We start from the raw sequence: 20,464 nt of genomic DNA on the forward strand, positions 1-20,464 counted from the left end.
TGAAATTAATGAGATGCTCACTATTAATACATTTTGAAGATTGTCTATAAATGCCTTTTGCTTTTTTGCTCCCTATATTAAGCTGCCTTTCAGTTATGATCTTCCATTGTTTTCCATAGTACCACAAAAGTATACTGTTCTTTTTATCTTTTTTTATTTCTCTTCAGCTGAAAGCTTAATAAGCACACTGATAAACCTGTTTATTGTAAGTTCTAGCATGTTCTGAAGTCAGTTTTAAACAAGCTGTGGTGCACAGGAGTAAACACAGATTTTAGGCTAAAGCAATGGAGGAGATTGGTGCTGCAACATAACATTCATGCCGGGTGCTTTGCCACCTGCCACAATCCCAAGTACCTAAGTGACCCAGGTGACAAAAGGAAGACTGAGGAAAATATGGGCTTTCTCTGGAAAGAGGTGACCTGATTACTTAGGAGATGGAGAAGACTGACATACCTGACAATGTTCCTGCCTCAGTCTTTACCTGCAAGTGCTCCAGCCACACCACCTGAGTTGCAGATGGCAAAGCCACTGTCCATCATGGATGAGAAGTTGTGGCAGTCCAGAGAAGTTTCCACTGACTGAAAAAGGGGAAATGTAACCCCTTGTTTCTAAAAAGGGAACAAAGGAAATCCTGTGAGACTACAGGCTGGTCAGTCTCACCTCAGTGCCTGGCAAGATCATGAAACACATGGAAAATAAGGAGGTGATTGATGACAGTCAACATGGCTTCATCTAGGGCAAATCATGCCTGACAAATTTGGTGACCTTCTTACAGTGAGGCTACAGCATTGGTGGAAGAGTGAAGAGTGATTATTGTTATCTACCTGGACTTGTGCAATGCATTTGACACTGTCCCACACAGCATCCTTGTCTCTAAACTGGAAAGATGTGGATTTGCATGAGGAGATCCTGATGTGTTGGCACAGCACACCACTGGAGGCAACAAAGCTTCATACGAGTGCTGAGATGAAGATTGGTGCACCTGATTGTCAGGTCAGGGTCAAATGCAGGTAAATGTATGTAAATACATGAGACAAACTGAGGTTTATGTGAATTCTGGTGTTTATTTGACCATAAACTGTGAAAGAAGCAATAAAATGAATGAAATGGCATGCTTAAAGGAGTATTAGTACAGTGACTAAGTAGGGTAATAGGAAGCTTATACAATTGGCATATGTTCCCATTTGGTTTTTATTTTATAGCTAAGCAAGGCAAGGCCTATTATTTCATCTAAAGTGTGGTTAAAAGTGACTGTAAAAATGGCATTATACTGCTTAAACTTTATATTTCATTTACTCCCAGGTATAATACTCTTTACTGTTTATCAATAAAAATACTCTCTTTCTGAACTGTCAGCTCAGCAGCACAAGTTGGCCTCTGAGATCTGGGCATCTCCATGTCTGATCTGTCCAACAATAAAAGTTATGTTATCTATCCTGAACGCCTGCTATGCTACAATTTGCATGCCAGTTTTGGATAAAGGTGTGCATTTAATGAGGGACTTGAATATGCGAATTTTGTTTTGTGCAAACAAAGGAGATGACAGCTATACAAATAAACACGTATGTAAATCCTTCTCACGCAGCAAAATGCCTTTGTATTTGTCAGCAGTTTGCAGAATATAACAGCAGAGACAGTCCTGCCTGTTGCTTGCAGTCAGTGTCTCAGGAAGGCACTGTGGTGGCTTCCCTTCTTTATTACCAGAACAAGGCTCAGCCTGCCCCTGGCCATAGAAAGCCCCATTCAGAGAACATGTACAGGGAGGAGTTTCCAGGAATTAATTTATTCTCTTTGTTGCCTGATATTCTGCCAGATAATGCACGTGGGGAGGGATTCACAGAAACCTGAAGAGTAAGGCTAATCTCCTCCACGCCCTCTGCAGTCGCTGGAGTGGTAGATAGCCTCCTCCCCGGCACAAGCAGGCATCAGCACCTTCCCACGAGGGAGCCTGGAGAATTCAGGGACGACCCCTGCAGGCTCCAGTAGCAGCCCTGCCCCTGGTCCCCACAGGGTGTGCGAGTCAGCTGGCTGGGAGCTCGGGAGCCTGGGGGCTTCCTCATTTGGCACCACCAGAGACATTCCTCGTGCTTCCTCCCACTCCCACAGTTCCCATCCACAAGAGAAGAGGGGGGGCCCAGGTAGCAGCACCTGGTCAGTTTGCAGCAGTCCACAGGACAGATTTTACAAACTTTAGCATATGAGCTGGGGTTTGCCTTTGAAAATTTATCCATTGCACTTGAAGAAAATCAGTTCTCAAAGTTGCTTGAAAGAGTCAAGAGTCATTAAAATATGTAAATGGTAAAATTGTACATGGATAATAGTCTGATTACCATTTCAGTGACAGATGTTCTCACACAGAACCAGATTTTCAAAGGAGATCCGGGTTAAATTTTCAAGTATTCAGCCCCACATCTGGAGCTGAATTTTCAGATGAGCCCACCTCTTGCTGAGGCACTAAGTGGGCAATTCTCTGTAAAGCCCTCAACATGTAGTTCCCATTGTGGTCTTAGTCAGACTCTTTTTTTTTCTTTTTTTTTGAGTTGCAAAAGAAAATTTGCAAGCAACTGAACTTGTTTGAATATCTGGCCCTGGCTCTCAGTGCTGAGCACTGGTGGAGATCCAGCTTCTCACATGTACCCGAGCCCCACAAGCACAGGATCATTGAATCCCAGAATGGTTTGGGTTGGAAGGGTCCTTAAAGATCATCTAGTTCTCACCTGCCTTGCAGGGGTAGGGTTGCTGCCCACTAGACCAAGTCACTCAGGGCCCCATCCAATCTGACCTTGAAGATTTCTAGGGATGCGGAATCCACAACTTCTCTGCGCAACCTGTTCCGTGGAACGGTGCCGTGGAAGGGTGTCCCACATGCCTTCTCCTGAGGGGTTTGCCAGGGATCTTGGTACAGCAGAGTGGACTTCCTTGGCCTACTTAGGGCCATTGGCAAATGCCCTATACCTCATGCTATGCACCAGTTCCTCTAGGGCATGAGGGAAAGGCAAAGAAGTGGGTGAAACAGTAAAAGCCACGCAGAAGCCAGAGACAGGCTTCCAAACCCTGGTGCAGTGCACGTTAGGTGCCAGGATCTCATGTCTGTCTCAGTAGTTCAGTATTGGAACTACTATCGAAATCATGGGAATCTAAGCACCACTGGGAACCCGCATTGCTGTGTGCATGTACACATTGTCCAAAATGTGACAGAACCGCCCAGGCAACCTCCACCTGTCTCCTTAGGAAGTTTCAAGATTAAAAAAGGAGCCTTCAATGACAGCTGACTTCAGGAAGAGCATCACCATTTGACCTGCGCACTGTGCAGCGTTCCTATGTACGGCACTTCCACCCTGCCAAAGGCACTACGGAGGGAAGCCAGGATTGCTTAGCTGAGCTACTGTTGAGCACCTTTGCAAAGAGACCTGTGTCACTAAATCCCACAGCGTGCAGCTGTGACAGCTCAAATACATCCAAGAGCAACCATCAGTGTGCTGCTGCAGTGAGGAGATGCTGCAAGGAACAGTGTGGAGAAGTCAGGGAGAAGCTCCCAGAGGCCACAACCACCCTGGGAGGGCCCAGGACTGCCACCTGCACCATCAGCTCACTTGGTGGAATTGCCACCTATACAAAAAAAAAAAAGTATATGGGTTTCTGCTATTAAAAATAGACATCTTTTATCAATGTATGTAAATTGCTTTAAGGGGGAAAGATGTTCAAGTGTGATGACTCATTTTCGCATTCATATCTAAGAGTATACGACTAATACTGAAAGTACAGAAGTCGTTCTTGCACATTTGGTTTATTATGTGTTCAGTTTCTAGAGTGTACGAAACACTTTCATAATCACTTACTGTCTGACTTGGGCTTCCTTATTACTGGGAGGTACAACTCGCCCACTCCACTCGCTCAGTGCCTTGTCTTGCACCCGTGACCTTCACAGTTCACTCATAATAATGCTAAATTAGTATTCTGGGGGCAGGCAAGTCTGCTGAGACCCTTTTTTTTTTTCTTTTTATTGTAATTTAAGCAAACCCTAGCAACTCATTTCCAAAACCTGTGACTTTTTTTAGCTAACATTTATTTCAAAGTGATACATCAATGATAAAAGAAAAAAAGGTTTTTGCAGGCATTCCCACAAACTCTCTGACCCCCAGTCATTGCTGGCTGCTTCATTTTAAAAGTGAGGCATGCATGTTTTCTACGAGAAAATCAACAGACTTTATAACCAGGATTATGACCATCCTTGCTCATCATTTGTGGAAGATTTGAAAATCTCAAATTTCATTAATTTTTTTCACCCAGGGTTGTCTGTCAAGGAGTTGCCTGTTGGAAGGATTTCATTTTGAACGTCTGCACTCACAACCCTTTATTAGGCTGCGATGGCAGAGGAAAATGTATTCTATAAATGTTGCCTAGAACTAGTGGCAGGACACTTGGCAGTGTGGAGAGCTGGCTGGTACCTGATGGCAAACATCTGCATAATGTTGATGGATAGAGTAAAATGTGACATTAATACAAGCCTTTATGACAAGCTGCTAGAGGAAGCAGTCTGAAATTTGGCTGTCCTCGCTTAAGCTGATTCTTACAGTTGGGAGTCAATGACAGGGAAGTAGGAGCTAATTAAGATGTGGGATGGGGAGAGATTAGAAAATTGTTCTAAAATCCTATAAAGGTAGGTAATTAGTGACATGGTGTCTAATTGCCAGAATTATATGCAAGTATCAATGAGAATCTCTTCCTTTCTCCCTAGCTAAATGCAAACATTTCTTGTGTTGGTAATAATTACTAGCTGTCTTTTGTCATTCTTATTTGTGCCTGTGAACAACTGTTTCTATTAAAAGCTAAATCATGGCAAGAAGATGTTTATTAATTCTAAGTATGGTGAGTTTAACAATCACTGTTATCTGCTGTGAGGTGAGTTTCGTGTTCTGCATCTTGCTACTGAGAAAGCTCCATCCCCTGTGTTCACAGATCTCCTATTTGGTTGAAAGTTTTGCCTTGGTAGTGCATTTCCCAGTGTTGTGAAAGGCTGTGATAGAAGCAGGTAAATAGAAAATAAATACCTCTAGCTAAAGACACTCCTAAAAGACACTTTGCATTGATTTCAGATTTTCAGCCTTAGTAATCACTAATGTCTTGGTGACTGAGGACAGATTTTTCATCTTAACTAGCTTCAGTTTTTTCCTATAGTCTTTCCTATGAATTCAGACTCACAGAATTTATCCCGCTTTATTTATTAGCAAGCCCAGACAAATGTTGCTGTTACATGTTATAATTGTTTCTGAGGATCAAACATGCAAAATACCTATAATATATATTGTTTATTAAATAGAAATCTCCATACTTCACCTAAAATTATTCCACTGGGAGCCTGACAAGCATCTGGTCACCTGTGCATCCGCTCAGCAAAGATTTATCATGGTTAACAAGTCCCTATAAAATGAGCTGTTTGTCACTGAGGCGGCTGTCAAATCCCGCAATGCTTTTCCACTTTGTCCAAGCGGTTTGGGAGAAATTTGATCGCTCTCTGTCAGGCAGCATCAGGCTCATTCAGAGAAAGCTGATTCTGATTGACAGTAATCTGAGGAGGCAGTTTGATCAGAAAGATACTTTCTTCAAAATGTGCATTTGGGGGGACAGAGTTTCCCAGATGTCGCAGGGTAATAAATCACTTCCCCTGGAGGGGGAACGTGAGACAACCAGCGGCTCTGGCAGAAAGCAGCTGATGGCTTTTCCTCTGCAGCTGGGGCATCTCCTTCTGGAAGTGCTCAGCACTGCTGTGCAGGAGGTGATGCCACAGGAAATCACGTCTTTTCCTACCTGTGAGAAGACCACAAAGTCACCACGTGTGCGATCCTCAGCTATCAGCATCTGCTTGCCTTTTCCTCAGATGCCGATATTATACTTCACAGAGCTCTGGAAATGAGATTAATCTGCTGGGAGCGTTAGAATGAAGGAAGAAGCTGGGATCCCACTGGGACATGTTCCAGTCAGCTTTTGCAGCACCAGAAGTGTGAATTTCCACACGTGGCACTGTCAGGACACAGGGGTACCATGGTATTATGAATAAGCCCTGGGATGAAGGCAGTGTCCTTGGTTCAGAGGGGAAGGGAGGTTGCCTGGCACCTATGGCAGGACTTGTGCCAAAGTGTCACTGAGACTGTTGAGGCCATTTCTGCCTTATTAATTTCTTTTATCTGAGGCCCACATCCAAGAGGGAAAGGGCAGAGGGCAGTCCCACGCTGGCAGGACATTCCAGAGATGGTGAGCACCGAGCTGGGTGGGACTGGAGACCTCCTCTTTCCTGGTCCCAAGGTGTTGAGCTGCATGGTTCTCTTCCTCTTCTGCTTATTTTCACCAGCCATAAAATACTGATAGGGCTTATTTAGCTCTTAGTCATGCTGTGAGCATTATTTTATGAGTGTGTTACAGTGCTTTGAAAACTCAGTATTCCCTGAATTACTGCTTTAATGCTGTGCTAGAGATCAACGACACTAATAAACTGGGGTTGCCTGCTCATTAAGTCATAGGTTTGACCAGCACACACCAGGGAGAACTATGAGCTCTCCTCTCCATCATGCCTTCACCAGAGCAAGAAGCTTATCTGTGTTTGCTGAATCATCTGCTGGAGCTGCATAATCCATGTATTTGCTCTGGATACTATTTCCTGTGAAAATAACTGCCCGTGAGGCCACACCTCACACTTCTAGTGAGATAAGTGGTTAACCATTGTCTCAACTAAGATTGACACTAAGCTGATAAAGCCACTAATCTAACTGAGCAGTAACTTCATTAACTCCCTACATGCCAGTCAACCAGGGAGTTTTACAAGCTGATGAGAAATTAAGGCCCCCCTGAAATGCCAGGCAGGCCTTTCCAGCTGCTCCCGAGTGTTTATTGAGTAAATGTCCCACTGTCAGTGTACACACTGTGTCAGCTTAAAGCCTTAAACATTCATCTGTTTCAACTAGCTTTATAGGCATCTGCAGCCACCCTTCAGCACAGCTGTGTGTGTCCCTTTGGGCATCTTGAACAACCATTCAACAGTCCATGAGAATGCCTTTCTTATCTTTTTACTTGTCTCCTCTTTTCTCCTTTACAGCAAGAAACACACAGTTCAACCACAACACGGATAGAGCACCACGGTGGTCCAGACACAGTTATCTCCACCCAGAGGAGTTGTGCAAGTCCTCAAGACTTTTCTGGATGTGCCCAAAATGAAGACGTGGAACTTCTGCCTTTTGTCCCCTCCAGATGTTTCACCTAGGTGCCTCACTGGCAGGATGGAGACACTGCTTCCTAAAGAGACTTGCAAGGACCTTATTGAAACCCATTTGCTCTCAAGCAAATCCCACTAAACCTTTAGGACTGGGTGGGTTAGAGGTCTGTGGTCTTACAGTTGACTCAGATATAATCGTCAGGCTTGTTTGTTGTCTTTTCAGAAGACCATGGCCTGAGTGGACACAACACTTCTCTGACCCAAAAGCTGTCTTTTCCGGTAGGATGGGGGCATAGCACCAGGATAACATAAAAAAAATCCAACAAAACAGTGCTACTGGGGAAAGCTTTGAAAGTCCAGTTGAATCCCAAGACTGACGTGTCCCTCCTGCAAAACTTCCAGTCTTTGCCATATAATCTGCTGAAGTTTGGAGGGTGATGAATAACAAATTTCAGTTTCTCCAACTGCTCATCCAGAGTTCCACACAGGGCCCCAAACCTGCAAAGTACAACTTCTGCTGCTTAAAATAAGGCATTTTTTATCCCCCCAACAGACTTGAAAGATCGAGAAACTACCTTGTATATATTACATCAGTCTTGCTTGTATTAAGTCATCTGGTGCAGAGAAAAAATATTTGATAGCTCCATCCTATCCATCAATGACTTGTCCTTGGACTCCATCATAGCATTTACAGCGTGCTTCTGCACATACTCTGCAAAAGGATCCCTGACTCCTTGCACTTGTTATTCATACATTGTTTTCGTCTTTCCTGTGGGTGAAATCTTACTGAGTCTTTCACACCCCAGGAGATAGGGTAGGATTTTTTTTTTAACTGAGTTTCAAAGTAAGGAGTTCTGTACCAGAGCAATTATGGTTTATTGTTTCAGTTGGTAAATGTTTAAAAAAGCAGCCGTCTCTTAAGACCATATCATAAAATGTGACTTGCACACAAACTGTAAATAAATAGAAATAATTGCTTGTGCTGCAAGATCCATCTGGGGTTGGTTTCAGTTCCTCATATAGTTGCAAACTTTCTGTCCATCTATGAGCAAACCAATTAATCTTCCCTGTATCTCATTTCCCTTTTAGTGTAGTGAGTACTGTTATCTCCAGTGTCCGGAGGATGAGTTCTGTAGGCTGACAGAGCCCCAGCACACCTATCCCCTTACCCCCTGCCCCAAGGAGGACTTCAGCAGGATCAAAGCTTGCAGTGATTTCACATATTCTCAGCCCCACAGGCTTAATGTGATTTTTAAAAAGGGAATTAATTTCTGGCCAACCTGTGGTTTAGCTGCTACCCGTTTACACCAAGGATCCTAGAAAGGGTTTAAGCTAAGGTGTGACTTGATTATCAGCATTTCTTCTCGCAGCTAGGTACCCCACTCGCTTTTAACACTGTCACTGCCCAGAAGAGCAAAGGAGAATCTCAGGAGCCAGGATTTACATTAGGGCCACAGGCCACAGCTTCTTCCCTAGCTCTTGAAACAAGAACAACCAGATTTATGCTCTGTTGATTTCTTACCCTTGCTTTATCAGTTAGTACTGGCAGTCATGAAGCACTGGAAGTTAGAACCAGTGCTTGTTTGCCACCTGTTGTTATCACATATAACCATTCTCCCATAATTAAAGTGCAAGGGCTCCTTCACCCATTTCCCCACCCACTTCCAGGATGCATCTGAAAAATCCTTGTGTCTCCACAGGGAGACACAGTAAAGCCTCATGCTTGTGTTTTTCTGCAGACTTTTTCCTGCTGAGCTGGTGATCTTGTCATCTGTACAGAAAAAGAAAAAAAAATAGAGACATTTTCAATGAGAATGAAAAATGGATCTCTGTAATTACAATGGACTCACCTCTCTGTGCTTCACTGGTACCTTCACTATCATGACAGTGGCTACCTAGCAACCGTGCCTTTCGACTCCAGCCAGCTTTATTTAGATATATTTGTATTTCTACTGGCATGGGGGAAAGTTGGCCATAAAAATATTAATTTACTTGGACACGGTAAGCTAAAGTATCTTCTTTAAGAGAATTTAAAACACTATTTTGGCAGCAGCTTGAAGAAGCACCAGCAGCTAATTAGTTGTTGTGGCAGCTGTACCTGTTTAACCTCGCTACTGAGACATGCTTCTTGTCAGGTTAGAGTGTGCAAAAAGTACTTACTGTAAAAAGTAACAACCAAACCAAAACAAAAACCACTCCCCACCAAATCCCTGAAAAACAAGACCTTAAGCTTTCCTACGAGCAAGTCGTCTTCCTAATAATGCTCAGGAGCAATTAACCAGTGGGTGGTTTCTGGGCCTACCTTAACTTAAGCTTTAAATGTATCTACTTAATGCAGTTACTTATTGCCTAGAAGACAGGGTGGAGTTAAATGTGCTTAAGATTTGTAGACAGAGGCAATCTAAGGCAATAAAGTTCTTTTGCCTCCCTTCTGTCTGAAGGCAGAGCTAGGTTAACCTTATAAAGCTATGTAATTGTGCTGGTTGTTTGTATTTTAGATCACTGCCCTCCATTTCAGCCCTCCCTCTTCCCTCCCCACCATCTATTAAAAATAAAATTAGGCAGAAGCAGTAAATCACTGTAGGGAGCTTCCCTACCTCATCCCTCTTGCAGCTGACAAGAAGCACAACCTTGCTCATTTTCACATGGCAATACTTTTGTCAATTCATGGGACAAGATACCCTTCCAAAAGTGATTCAATATGGTTCTGTGTTCCTCCTAGCTGCCCTTCTGCTCCGTGCTGTAGCCTTGTCACAACCCTGGCTTTGTTTCAGCCTTCAGACTGGTGTCTATTAAGCTTTCAGTGTTATTATCCCACTGAGTTTTCCCCATATTTAATAATTAAATTTCCCAAAACTTCTGTGGAGTAGCAAACTTTTCCTCATCCAATTTCAGATGCAAGGAACCAGGGATTGTTTTTAGTATTACTGGGGAGATTTCCTGATTCCACTGGAATTGGGTACTGAATAGAAGGATTTTGTACAAGCAGGCAGTATCTGGCCAACAGTTAGAAAGACTGAAACCCAAACAGCCAGTAGGCAAATCAAAGGAAGGAGGGGAAATGTGTTTCTGTAAAAGCAGACGTGGTAATAAACAGACACTGAAAACAAAAGAGCAATTCTATAGAGAATAAGATGGACAGACAGCATTCTATTGCAGAGTAAGATGGACAGACAGTATTTTTGAATACCAGGCTACTCATCCCAGGTTAGAGGTGTGAGTTCAACTTCAGGCTCCTACAGGAACTAATGCTCCTGTAAGGGGTTCACAGTTAACAAATAAATACAAAAAGAAAGGACTAAGCCCAGGTGAAGTGCTTGGACCCTTGAGAAGCTCTGAGCAGGATCCTAAACAGGTGTCACTTTGGGTAGGGACAGAAAAGAAACTGAGAATGTGAGGGGAGGGCCGCTGTCTGCCAAGGTCTCAGTCACCTAAGGTGAGGCTTTAAGGAGTCATTTCTCTTCACCTGAAACCCACAGACCAGTGGACACTGGTACCTATAAGAACTTTTTTTCTTCATTTTACCAATATACAACTATAAAATCAGGGATGAGATCTCAGGTCTCCACCACTAATGCCTTAGTCACATAGTATCAATTCTTGTCTGCCTTTATGCTATTCAGCCAGATTAGCCCAGAAATCCTTGTTTTACAAGAAAGGATGTGCCAGTGAGTCATCCAATATCTCCTGTGGTCCTGACTTGGAGACAGAGTGAAGCATGGCCTCCTGTTGAAAGATACTGAACCCACAGGTCTCATCAGCTGGGGGACTGTAAAGAGGATGGAAAGGGCAGCAGCAGACAATTTAAAACACAGCAGCTACAGCTGTTTTCTTTGTGAGGTGCCCATGCCTTCAACATTTGAGACACTCCCAGAGAAAGTGTTGAATTCCAGGTGAACATTGGAAAAAAAGTTGGGTTTTTTTTTGACACAAGGATTCAAAACCCATTTAAATCCTCCTGTAGGCACCAACTTCTTGATCAAGATGTATCTTCAAAGCCCTAGAAGCTGCATCACAAACTATGGCTCCATTTCTTTAACAGGTCGTGCAAAAGAGAGCCTTGCCTTCACAACTGTTCCTGCTTTCATTAAATCTGATATTAAACCTGTTGGATGGAAAAAGGCAAAGAGACTGAGGCAAAGAGCAGGTTCAAGTCTAGCATGGGCTGTATTCAAGGTCTATAAAATGGGGGGGATACCACCTGCCTGACTCACAGGAAAGCTAAAGTTTTCAGAGGGCTCTGCAGATGTCAGAAGAATTATAACAATCGTTAATTAGAATATGATCATTCAACTTAGCCTTTGATTGTAGGCATACTTTATCCTCTACTCTTTCTATTACAACTGCAGAATTGAAATTTCATTTATCTTCATTGTCTGCAGTTTTGAAGTAATGGGAAAAGTTCACAGGGAAGGCTTTGAGGTGTCTTCCTGTTATCAAGGGCTCCTATTAACTACATTGAATTGATTTAAGCCTATTAGTTTATCAAGAGCATAATCCTATTCTTTGGCTTTCAAGGGAAAGCAGCAACTTTCTCAGTTAATTACTGCTTCCTTGCTGGTACCTCAGAGCAAGCAAATGTTCTGTGGTCCAAAGTAATTGGTAACGACTGGGAATAAATGTGTACGTATGGTCCTACTAACTATAACTAGTAAGGTTAATTGGAAAGACTGGGAGAAGTGTGGGATGTAAAGTGAGTTTTCTTTGCAAAAGATGAAGTTTCAAGCATACTGAAAAAATAGACCTGTTTTACTTGATGTTTATATAAAGAAGAGGTTATGAAAGATCCCTGAGTCGCCACAGGAATGCATCAAAAGCCATCAAAACCAGTTTTGCCAAGGAGTCGGCCATTTTCAACACAGGTGTGGGGAAAACTGCGGGAGCAACCCTGCACAGGGACCACGGAAGTTCAGCTGCCTGCAGATCCTGCTTGCCCTCACCACAGGCAGCTTTAGGGTCCTTCTCATGAAGATTTTCTGTGCATTTCATGCAGGACTGCCCTGCATCCCACCAGCCCCACGATGCCATTGCAAGGTGAGAGGATGGTGGGAGTGGTGAGGGTGAGTTTGTCCTGGCCATGCTGCTGCAGAGCCATATTTACCTGTAGGGGATAAAGGAGCTGGTGTTTTCTCTGGATGTGAGGGGTGCAGGTGGATGGAGGACAAGCATCCCAGGATGGGAGAGATGACCAGGACTGAAGGAATGCGAATGTGTGGACAGAGCTGGGTGCAGGGAGAGGCGTGAGGGGGAATCGTGTTTTGCCTCACAGGCGTTTGAATCCAAGAGAGAGCACAGCAAAGCAGGAATCTTTCTGAATAATATTGCAGTAAATTTTCCCAGATTCTTAGGAGGTTTCTAATAAAATAGTCCTGTCAACTTCAGTGAATCTGTGATTTATACTGACTGGGGATTAATCCTTCTGCTGGGGCATTTCTAAACTACCTATAATTTTGTTATACTAGCAAGTCAGAGTTATTCTGATATATGTATTATTGGTTAATATGGACTGTCATCAACCCTTCAGTCAGCTGGCCATGATTCATGAAAGAAAATCACTTCTAATTAAACATTCATCTAATTATTCTTGCCAGAAACAAATGAAATATGCAACCAATATGTTCCATAACAGCTTCAGAAGGGTACCACTAGGATTTGTGAAGCCAGATGATTGAATGCACAGGGAAGCTTTTCAGCACATGTTGCATGAGAAAATGATCCATTCCTACCTTTTAACTGTCTTCTGAACATTTCAAGCAGTATTTAATGTCAGGCTAGATTTTGGAACAAGGCACATTAGTGACTACAGTAATTGCTCTTTGGGAGAACAGATTTGAGTGACAACACTTTCTCTAACCTCCAGGGTCTTACTTTCCTATGAACAGCTTAACGTTTAAACAAACTGATTTCTCAATATTTTACCAAAAAAAAAAAAAAGGGGGAAAAGATCCCTGCAGAGGCTCACGTAACTATTTTTCTGTATTTAATTAAAAAGAAAAGCTCTAGCATAACATTTTTCTTTGATGTGTCAGTGTATTGCCAGTCTGTTTCATACATGCATCTAAGTAATAGGATGTTGACCCCCTGGAATGACTTCAAAATGCCTATAGCTTATCATTCCCTTTGTGTCTGAGTCTATAAAACTATTTATCAAATGCCTGGAATAGTTTTGTGAGTCCTGCAAATCTCTTTCTTGCCCTAACATATCTTGGTTTACAACATCTTGAATATGCACTAACTGAAGATTTTCTCCTGGATATGTAGACATACATGTTGCAAATTGCTTATATATGTTTGATTGCAATCAGTTGAACTTCCCTAGTACTAAAACCTAGTCTAACTGAAGACAGAAACAGAAAGAAGGTTTGGCAATATTTGCCTCATCAAAAGGGCAAATGTATATTTAATTTTATTTTTTTGCAGCCTAATCCAATAACCATTAACAGTTGAGTTGCCAAAAGAGATATTGTGCCTTCATGAAAACTACAGGAACAAGATTAAATTCTCAAGGTTTGTTCCCAACTGTAAGCAAATAATTTCTATTAAGAAACCTGCTCCTTCTAAGTCTGAGAAAAATGAATTACAGGAAAATAGGTATCAAACTGGGGAAGATATGCTGTTCATATAGGTGGAAAAGCCTGGAGATTCAGCAGGTTGCTTCTGATACCGTCACATCTGCAGGTTATCAGGTTCTGGCATGCTACTTCTCTGTAATTATTTATTAAAAGACCTAAAAATGAATGTTTCAAAAGGATTTTGCAGAGCAGTTGGAGTTAGGCTTTGTTTCTCAATCCTGCCACAGCTTTTATGTGCAGGGAATTTAGAACCACACTGGCTGAAGCAGGTAGGTGATGATCTCCCTTTGAAATCAAGACTTACAGATGTTTCTTATGAAATCAGTGGGAAGTAAGCATCTAAGAAACTTCAAATATTTAGTCTCAATGCTCTCTAGAAAAATCTCTGGTTGGAAGCAAGTGGTGCAATGCCTGATATGGCTTGGGAGTTCAATGTAAATTGATCATATTTTGGGGATTTCTTGAGATCAGTTTGGCTTTTCAGAAATATCTTACTGTTCCAAGGCCTTCTTTCAGTAAGCATAAAATATTCCACCTTATCTCTGGAAGAGTTGTATTCTAACTCACAGAACTGACTGTTTAATGATATTTTGATTCCAAACACAATTTGTTCCATATTTGCTAGAAACAGGTAATTCAGCAAGACAAGCAGTTGTAGTTGAGAACAATTATTGGAGTCAAGGTGTTGAATCTGGATACCGCTGTTGTTTTACACATGCTAAATATCTGTTCTCTGTGGTTCATGACAATTGTGTCTGGACTTAACACTCCGCTCTCCCAGAGCCACATATGCATTACCTGAAGCTGGCAGTGCAGTACAGCCAGCTTTTTATTAAAATGCTTTTATATTGTTGGGATATTTTGTGACTCTGACTCTTGAATGCTACCATCAACGTTTCCTCTTTCTCATTCTGAAAATACAGGCAATTTAGCTTTGTTTTTCGGTTTTCATAACCAGAGATTACCACCTTAATCCACAAATCATGTCTCCCCACATTGACCAGATTAGTCATCAAATACTCAGATCTGTAGTCATCTTTCTCTCTTAGTTTCCTTATTATCGTTTTATTAGCTGCAAACTTCTGCAAAACCACACAGACTTCCTTTCCAAATCTGACTACCACTGCTCCCATAATCTGGAGGAGTATTTCAGCAAGATGTGACCACAGAAGAAAGGCAGTTGTCACTGTAGCTGCATCCTTCTGTGATTTCCACCACAGCACCCAAAGCAGTGAGAAGCTGAGGATACATCAAGGCAGTGAGAAGCTGAGGAAGTCCCAAGGCAGTAAAACTGCAGCAGAAGGATGTACTGAGAGTCTAGAGGTGCAGGATCCCTGGGAGGGCTGCCACACACCATTGCTCACACATCCAAAGCACCCGGTTTGCTTCTCCTGCTGCCTCCCGCAGCTCCCAGAGGCACAAAGTGCATTTTTCCCATGGGAGATTTCTGCTTTCACTTGTGCTGCAATGTGAACTTGTGAGTCACTCCCCACACAGCAAGAGCAGCACTCTCTCCTCTCCCTGCACCTCTGGCAGCACTGCCTGGTGCCCACATCATCCCTCCTCCCAATAGGACCAGCCTGGATTCAACCCCAGGGGAACAGGGCCACCTCCACGGATGCCAGGTCTTGTGAGAGGAACAAAATTAAGGTCATGCCCTTTGCTTACTGTTTTCAAGTGGACAGGTCTCCACTTAGCTGTGAGGGATTTTTTGTTTTTCAACAAGCCCTTTCAACATGCCTGTGTGCTGTTCAAAGGGTCCAAGCACTTAACTTTACATTTTTGCTTCTATTCCAGGGACTAGTTGGCTAAATATTCAATTTGCAGCATTTAAACATATGGGCATCTACGTTCTTTATCACATGTATCTAAGAGTCCAGTGAGCAGTGAGACTTATTTATGCTAACTGTTCATTTTACATTGTTGTTAATACGGCAAAATGAGGATTTAAATTTGTTTGCAGACAGAAAGCAAATTATTTTTATGTTGTGCTGCCAGAGTAAAATTTTGCTGCATGTAGCTTTCCTCCTCTTTTCTCAGAAGCTGTCTAAAAATAAATGTCGTACACCTGCCTTGTCTCTGTATACCATCCACTAACTAAAGCTAGGCATGCATATAGCATTCTGATAAAAGCCTCAGTGAAGCCTAGAGAGGGAACTTCCCATGCACTGCCTTTGCCAACTGTCCTACTTGCTTCCCATATCCGAGAGCTTAGACCATCCTAGCCCAAACTTTGCTCAAGAAACACCTTTGATGTAACACGGACAACCCTGAAGTGATCACACAGTTGGGCCTGATGGTCATTGTAGGCCTCTACAAACTGAAGTTTTTTATTCTACTCTATTCTAAACCAAAAGACCATTTCCTCGCTCTTTCCACTGTGGAGCTTTGCCCAGTTTTTCCATTCAGCTTATTTCAGGCTGCACTCTCACCTTGGCGAGCTGGCAGACGTGGCAGTGCAGGTCGATCACGACATGAACCAGGGCCAGGAGCACATTCCAGTGCTGAGAAGATCCCGCACCTCACAGCGCAGCTCCTGCTGGCAGAAGGCAATCACAAGCCAAAACGCCGCTGGCACGCTAGTGTGTAAGACAGACTCATTTTCCTGGGGCGTATGAATTGGCAAATTACGGTTTTGGAATCAGATTGGGCCTCAACAAGTCTTGTGCTGTCAGATACACCTCAGTTTCTGGGATTTTACATCATCCAGGTTTCTGTTTCGCCCCAGTAATTTCTGTCTTCCGAAAGAAATGCTCTTTTCTTTCACATTCTGGAAAACACTGTGGCTGCTGTTGTGCTGCTACAGCAATATGCCATTGGCTAAGAGCTATTTTGGAAATGAGTGTCAGGCCTGTTCAACCATTTTCTTCTTTTCTTCTCCATTAAATCGGACTAGCATCCTGGGCCACAGTCAGAGAAATCAGAGCCACTGATTTCTGACTTGTGCTAGCTAATGCAATTGCCCCCAAAGTTTGTGGTAACCTCATCTTCTCCAGAGTTATGTAGGTGATCTGCTCATAAGCCAAGCTGGGAGCAGCTCCTGTTGGATTTCAGAGGGACAGATTCTAATTGTTTGCACACCCAACTTCTGGGCTTCTGCAGATGGAAGACCATCTTTAAAGCATGATCCGAGGAATACCGAGATCAGATGGCCAAATGAGATCCTAAACTGGGGACCAACCAATCTGATCTGACCCAGCTGTGTCCCGCTGCTTTGAAAGTGTAGAGATTAAAAGGTGAGAAATACATAAATCTGAGGAAGTTTTTCCTGCACTGGATTACCAAGCAAACCTCACTACTGGCATAAAAAAAACATTTTCAGGAAAAGGTTCTACTGTGGTATGGATTAAAAGTTTTTCACTTCTACCTGCTACATTGAAAGGACAAGTGTCAATCCCTGCACTTCAAAGCATAAAATAAAGTCAGAAAAATAATCCCTGAGGATGAAAGCTTTGCAAAGTTTTGTCAAAAAAAGGCACCGTAGAGTAATTTTACCTTCTGATGGAATACCTATGAATATCAGTGGAGACAAGTGATTGGACTAGTCACTGGTGTGTGACATTAAGATTCCTACAGAGGGAATCACTGTAAAATTACTGAGAGACATGATAGGTTCACTGTCATCACCTATGAAAATAAAAATCTTGTGGGTAGGCTATGGTATAAAACATGTACTCGCTATCAAATGAGTACAGAAAGGTTTATCTTTTATGATTATTACCTTTTTTAGACATGTTTTGAGACAAGGAAATTCTTTTTGTCTTTAGTTGTTCAGATATTTTGCTTTCTAGGTCAAGAGCTTAGGAGGCACCAATAATATACAGTCTAAGGGTTTCTCTCTTTTTCCCAAAATGTACCAGCAGAAGAATTTTAGGAAACCCACCAACCTGAATGACTGCAATAATTTGTTAAAAGTTAGGATGGATGTGACGGATCCTGACATGCAGTAAGTCACTGGAACAGTGGGGTAGCATATAGCAGAATGCCCTACAAGCAGTGCAAATATTGTCACCAGTCACTCAGCTCAGCTGTGAGCTTCCAGGGCAGTTAGAGAGTTGTGCCCACAAGGCAAATAAATCAGCACTGTAGTAAATGTTTCAGAAGGGTTTTGGACTGGAGTCCACAGTGTGTCAACATGCAACAATTGAATTAGCCTTCATTCTGCACTAGAGACCTCAGAGCCCTATCCTGGGCAAAGGGCCTGTGAAAGCCAAGAGGAAAGCATGGAGTCCTTTGGAATATGGAGGGACACACAGTTTGTACTTTTTTTCCTAATAAAACCGCAAATATCTCAGCCAAGATTTAAATAATGCAGGCAGGCTCTTTCCTTCCTACAAATTTGCCTTTAAGTGGAAACGCACACTTCCTAATTTGAGACGGTCACTTCTAATGGAAATATGGGGTTACATCCAAGGGATAAACTCTTTATTTTAGATGTAAAGAGGCAAAGGAAGTCTGCTTCAGGGTGAATGCAGCAACTTCAAATTCCTTCTTTGCTCATGCTGTAGTACAGTGAGGGTATCATTAAGCTTTTTCAAACTACCACCACAGACGAATCAACAGTGTGAGTGGCTTTGAAAACTGGAAGTTTATCTCAGGTGAGGATGCATCCGGCAGTTTGTGCCTGTGTGTGGGCACGAGCACGTGCTGGGGAGGAAAATGCACACTCCAGCACAGATTCCTAATTTTCTCCATTTGTTTATTTTTAGCAGTTTCTCAGTTCAGCCACCATGTAAAGTGTAAGCTCTTTCAAAGCTCTCTTTAAAAGCCCTACATTTTTTGAGAGACATTTGAGAAAATGTCTTTCAAGAACTGAGAAAATAACCTTTAATGTGTCCATGCCTCATAAAAGATATTTAACTGCGTCTCAGTTAACATATAGTCAATCATCTAGTAAGATTTAATCCAACTATGAGACCAACTAAGAAATTGTAGTGGGGGTAGCTCTTATAAATCAGGAATGTATTTAGATAAGTAGTAACAGAGGTGATTTGGTAGTAGTAAATATTTTTTGACCCATTTCTACTTTATCAAGGCCTTTTTCAATCCAATATAAATCCCACTCTTACTGTTAAAAACTGAATTAGAAAATAAAACATAACAAAATATCTTTTTGATTACATAGGAAATTAGAGTGGTATTTCTTCTACTATTGTTCAACACTTACAAGCACTATTAATTTTAAAAATGAAGGAAAAATCTGTCAGACTGAATAACTTCTATGTTTAAGAGGAACTAATAACTGTGGATTTCTTGAACTGATTAATCTCCCTTTCTCATCAAAAAGACTACCATGTGAAAATAAAATTGCATGTTTCTTACAGCATGAAGTGTCTTTACCTAACTGAATAGAAGAGTCTTTCACTGAAATGTATTTATCCTTAGGCAGAGCATAAGTACACATGGTTATGAAGGTCAGCCTGCTTTCTAATCTGAGTGAAATACATGCACCATATTTAGCAGATGCACATACAAGTAAGCCCATACAAGAAAAGAGAGTGAGAAAAGCAATTATAATTACTATTCCCCAAATATATAATGAATTCTCAGGTTTTCATCTTAGGTTTTACATTTCAAGAACAAAACTTTGGAGGTCTTAGGGAGTGGAGGAAAGAAAGAAATTTCAGCTTCTGAGAGGGCTCTTGGCTTGGTTAAATGTTAAAACAAAATTCAAAACATCTTTGGTGTACTGCAATCCTTTCATGATCTTTCAAAAATTACAGCAATCCAAAGAGCAAGTTTTATTCTAGGCAAAGTTGGACAGCAAAATTCTGCTCTCAGTGCAACACTTTGAATGCCCACGAATTGTGTGAATCTGTCACTGAAAGTTGAATTTAATGCCAAATATCTGTATTTTCAGCATCTATTGACAGGCCTACAAATAACATTTCCAATTAGTCTGCTACAGAGAGAATAGTCTGATCTTTGTACTTTAGGGAGCTTTTTCATTTAAGCAGCCTTGAAGAAGGCACCTTGGCATAAGGATATTAGTGGTTTCCATACAAAGAAACAACATCGATTTGCTCTTTGATCACTATTCAGACTAAATCAAAGCAAACCCATAATCTTCAGGTTTTTTAGGCTTAATACCTACTGCATAGACAAACTAAGTCCTTTGCCATGTACACCATCATTGTGGCAATGTACATGGCATGTGTTTTTAGGACATATGGTAAAGGCAAGAAGATTTTTACATATCTTGAAAGGGTGAAAAGTTAAAAAATTTTATGCATGTACTAGAATGCCACAACTGTCAAGGTCTCATCTCTCTTCCCCTTTTTAATTCTATTGTAGCACAGGAAGGGTACAAAAATTCAATAGAAAAGAATTAAAGAAAAATCATTACATTTCTTACAGCAAATCATGAACAATTGTGTGGTGTCAGTGAAGAGCATAAAGTGCAGTCAATTTTAAAAGCTGTAAGTGTCCCATTATTCATTTTTACTGAAAATCCAAGAGGGCTTCTTGTAAACTCAAAATTTCTCATGTGGCCCTTGAAGTAGGCCTTTCAAGATTTCAAACAGTTGCTCCAGAACTGTGAGTTATTTCTGTATTTATGGGGTTCACAGCATTTATAGACATCTAAAATGCTCTGTTAAGAAGCAAAAAATACAAAGTGAAAACTGATCTTTTTCTCTACCAACATAAAACTACAACCCGTATTCAAAATATAAACATATGGAGA

The sequence above is a fragment of the Aphelocoma coerulescens genome, chromosome 4, assembly GCF_041296385.1.
Source record: "Aphelocoma coerulescens isolate FSJ_1873_10779 chromosome 4, UR_Acoe_1.0, whole genome shotgun sequence".
Taxonomy (NCBI): domain Eukaryota; kingdom Metazoa; phylum Chordata; class Aves; order Passeriformes; family Corvidae; genus Aphelocoma; species Aphelocoma coerulescens.